The sequence below is a fragment of the Lygodium microphyllum genome, chromosome 6, assembly GCF_053477565.2.
Source record: "Lygodium microphyllum isolate KBCC chromosome 6, Lygodium_microphyllum_v1.1.10, whole genome shotgun sequence".
Classification (NCBI taxonomy): Eukaryota; Viridiplantae; Streptophyta; class Polypodiopsida; order Schizaeales; family Lygodiaceae; genus Lygodium; species Lygodium microphyllum.
Genome location: NC_141140.1, coordinates 32975442 through 32980399, shown reverse-complemented (window position 1 = coordinate 32980399; position 4958 = coordinate 32975442).

The following is a 4958-nucleotide window of genomic DNA, read 5'->3' as shown; positions in this document are numbered from 1 at the left end:
TGTGGGCGCATTCCCTGATTGAGGTTGCGATGGCAAAGCGGGTGTGCTTGCACTAGAAAGGTCCTCCATCGGATCCTCCAGTATGGGTTCTACATCTTTAAGGTGTTCTTGGGCCTCCTTGACCCACTCCTTAACCTTGGCTATAGACTCGAGTTGCTGTCTGGGGTGAGGGTATTCCCTTACCTTGGCACTACCTAGTTCTGCTGTCTTGGGAGCTGAGGTCTCTGCCTCAATATCTGTGATCCCCTTTCCTGCCACTAAGGTTGTAGATTCCTCAGTCTTAAGGGTGATCCTTGCGTCTGTTCTCTTTCTCCTTCTCCTCTGGCTTTTCTTTCCCAGCGAGGCTGCATCCAAGTTACTTGGCCCAGGCAGCGAGATGCATGTTCATCTTGTTTGCGCTCGCGTCATGATACGCAATGGGATGGGCGTGTCCTCCCCGCCAAAGGTCTCCACCCCAAATAGTCCCAAGTGCACGGAGGGCACATTCGCAGAACTGGCTGATGGTTTTCGTCTAAGGCAGTCAGGAAACAGGTGTGTGATCCCACATTTGGCGCATAGAGGGTCAGCCTTGTCCTGGTTTGCATGTTCCCTTTCCGGGCAGCATGATGAGATATGGCCTGGATGACCACAAGTCCAACATGAGATTGGGTCCTGGCTTGGTCCTCCAAAGCCTCTGCCTCTTCCTCTGCCCAGCGCCATCACCGATATCGGTTGATAGTCCATCAGGACTGGATTGCCTTCCTTGTCATAGGAGATGTATGGGTTTATGTAGCTTTCCTCTTCACTAGGTTCCTCCACATAGTGAATAGGAGTGTCACTCGGTGGTTGGGTTACGTAGGGTCCTGGTGGTCTGGGTATGCCTGTTGGGTTCATCTCTAGCCTAGGGATGGCTGGTCTTGCATCATTTGGTGCTGGAAGTGCCAGTGCCAGCTAGGCTCCCCTGCCACCAAGGAAGTTAGATGGCCTGTTGCCTAGGTAAGGAGGGTTGTATTGCTGCACATATGGAAACCTCCTAGGCAATCTGCAGTGCAACGAGTTGTCGGAGGGGTTTTTGTCGAAAGATCGAATCCACCGGGGATCTGAAGTAGAAGGAAGTAGAGATAGGAGATGGAAGAGAAGATAGAGAATAGCCAAGTGGTAAACACGACAAAAACAAATCACAATGAATTGAAACAATATGTATTGAAAGAACCTGGAATCTTTGCTCTACTCAAAAGCAATCTCCAGGCATTAGTTCTCCTGGAGCTCCTTCGTAGACCAAAAACGTGGATCAGAAAAATCAGCTCTTTCTCTGCTACCCAGAACCCAAATCTGATGGCTCCGTTGGCTCCGAAAGGGGGGTAAAACCACAGGACCCCTGCTCACAGATTCTCCCAGATCACTCCTTCTTCTTCTTCCAGTTCAATCTGTAGTTTTCAACCTATTTATAACGATCATGACGCGCGCGATTTCGTCAATCTGTCCTTCTTGTGGAAATTCCCTAACTGGCTAAAAAAGCAACTAGCTTTTTGCATGTCATCCTAATCTAGAAGCTTTTTCTAACTTTTTCAAATTTTTACAATAAATAATATCAAAAGTAAACTAAATTTATCCAACTCGCACTAGTACTAATGGCTCTGATTACATTAACTTGCTAGATCAATAGAGATGTTGGATGATGATGCATTCCATACATTTTTACACCATGTCCTCATAACATCACGACATCCACCCCCTCTGAACCTGCACATCCTCCGGTATGTGCCAAAATCCTAGTTGTCACCGGATTCTGAGTCCTTCTCATCCTCTGCAACCATATCCTTTACTTCTTCATCTTCCATATCTTCCTGGCTAGCCCCTATATCATCCCCACTATTTTCTTCCAATTCTGGCAACTCATAAGTAGTAGATTCCTGCCTTTTGAATAATTTGATTCTTTTCCCTACTATCGAAAGTTGTATGGCTGTCCCATCCAGCTCATTTAATGCATAAGTAGCATTATCAAACACTTGTCTTACCACATAGGGTCCAAACCATCTTTTGGAAACTTTACGCATGGCACTATGCTGGTTATCTAAACTGCTATCATAAACCAATACCCAATCCCCATCTTGTATGGTTCTTGGTCTCAGCCTATGTCTTTTGTGTATCCTTGTTGCCCTTAGCTTTGTAGTTGTTGCCTCTATGTCTTCTGACTTTCTTTCCAACTGTCTAATGCGTAAGGCCAACAACTCCTCTCAATTCAACTCCTCCTCCCAAGGTAACACACTCCATGTGATAGTCATCTCTTCTATCGGCATGATAGGTTTTTGACCATACATCAATTCTGCAGGCATATATCCTGTAACAGCACTATGAGTTGTTCTATCAGCCCACAAAGCATAAGGGAGCAATTGTGGCCACTCTTTTATCTTCTCTCCACATGCTTTTGCCAATGCCTTCACAATAGGTGGATGACCTCTTTCACTTTTACCATCATTTCCTTAAGGGTTATGGGCTGAAGTTAAAGCAAGCTTTATCCCCAATAGTGCAAAGAAATCATGAGCTTCATCTGCATCCAACTCACCCCTATCTATTGTAATTTTTCCCACACAGCCATATCGACAAAATATCTCATCTAAGAGAAAAGTACATACGACATTTGTTGTCTTAGTACGTAGAGCTCTCCCTTCCACTTGATTAGTCAAGTCTTCACGAGCAAGCACAAGATACCTCATTTGCCAAAGACCTGTAGGCATTGTGACCAAATCTACCACCCACTTAAAATGAAGAGATAATGGATATGTGGATTGCAATCCATCCCAATGTCTCACAGTTGAATACATTTGACATGTTGTACATGTTTCCACAAAGTGAGCAACATCCTTATACATACCCTGCCACCAATATCTTTCTTTGATCTTTGTAAAAGTACCCCAAACACCTCTATGACCAGCCCACAAACTTTCATGAAATTTTTGCATTACTTTTACTTGCGAAGCTCTGTCACCCAAAACTCGCAATGGCATACCCTATTTCTTTTTAGCATGTTTCCATAAGTATCCATCTTTTAAGAAAAATCCATAAGCTTTCCTTTTGATCTTCTTAAACTCCACATCTGACCATTCATCTCTCTTTGTTAATGTACTGAGATATTGGCCAATTCTCAGCCATTCTCCTGCATATTTGTCTTCCAGAAACACTTCTGCACAAGATGCAAAACATCTAAAGTGTCTTCTCTTTGTTGTCCAAGCTTCTGTTAATGCTGTAGCAATACTTTGCATTACTAAATTCACTCTTGCAACATCATTTTCAGCCATAAGAAAGTCATCTTCTTCCTCCTCATCCATCATCCCATCTTCATTCTCATAGCGTACTCGAGATAACATGTCTGCCACTGGGTTATCTCTTCCTACAATATGCTAAAATTCAGGGTTCAAAGATTTGATGTATGCAATCCACCAGAGCATAGCAATATCTAGGGTAGCACAACTAGTAATCATACCCAATACTGGCAAACAATCAGTCTCAATGACTACATGAGCACCCATAAAATACTCCTTATCACATTTAAGGGCTATCACAATTCCCCATAATTCTCTTTTTACTTGTGGATATCTTCTCTATCGTTCAGTCAATACTTTTGCACCAAAGCGTATTGCATACCTTTCCCCTTCCTCATCATCTTGCCCAATTGCCCATCAAATCCCGATTGGGCTTGTATCAATAGTAATAATGATAGGCTTCCCATGTGAATAGTCAGCCTTTCTCAACATAGGAGCAGATTTTAAGAGTTGCTTCAATTTCTTCATTGCTTTCTAATGCTTCTTTTCCCAATGAAATTTTTGACCTTTTCGTAGAAGCTAATAAAGAACATTGGCTACATGTACAAAATGAGGAATCCATATCAAATAGAACACACATGCACCCAAGAATCTACGCACCTCTGATACATTCATGCATACATCTCACATTCTATCAATCCCATCTATTTTTACTGGTGATGGCCTTCGCCCATAAGGCTCACACATATGCCCAACAATCAAAACCTTGTCAACTCCAAAGACAGACTTTTGTCCTGAAAGAGTTAAATGCACCTCTTCTAGACGTGTCAAAATCCTCTCACAATCCACAATATGATCTGCAACAAACTGTCTACATCCATGAGCATCCATCTCTTCATTCTTTTCATCCACTGCACACCCTTTGATTGGAACATCATCCAAGAAGGGCATAGTCAATTGTGGTATAAAATCCCTGAGTACCCTATTCATAGCATTTGTCATGTGTGCCACTGAGTTTGTTGCACCGTGTGGAAGAGTACACATTCGTACTAACCCCACAGGAGTCTTCATGGTTGTGATATCCCTACTTTCAATTGTAAGCTGAAACTGATCATACCCCAAGTAAAGATCACCCAAAGAATAGATCGCTCTGCCTGCAAAAGCCTCTGCAGATTCATCAACCACAGGACCTGCACCTACATTTCTTATGGTCACTTTATTGACCAGTTGCATGTCTTGAATAAATCTTAAAGCCCCATTCTTTTTGGGCACAGTAAACCAACGACTTGAGTACAGGGCTGAAGAAGGCTCCAAGATCTTCATGCGAATCTTTTCATTTAGCAAATCCATCAGCTTTGGCAAGTAAGCTTTAGGCACTAGAATAGGCCTCAAGTTCCATGGTACATGTGGCACAAAAAATATGAACATAGTAGAGACAACATTTGGATCCACATAACCTATTTCACTTGGTTGAAATGCAAATGCCTTCCCATGTCTAGCCAACATTTGCATAAAACAATTTCTCTCAGCATGCAAAAGAAACCCTTCTGCACCGACTTTCAATTCCTGTAATGTTTCAGATGTAAACTGATGACCTATATCTTTAGGATCCCGTAAGCTTGGCTGCCTTGACACTTTTTCATACATGCCCTCACTCTTTGGTGGAAGTGGCAAAGCAATTGGTTTCACCTTTTTGTCAACTGTCTTATACTTTGT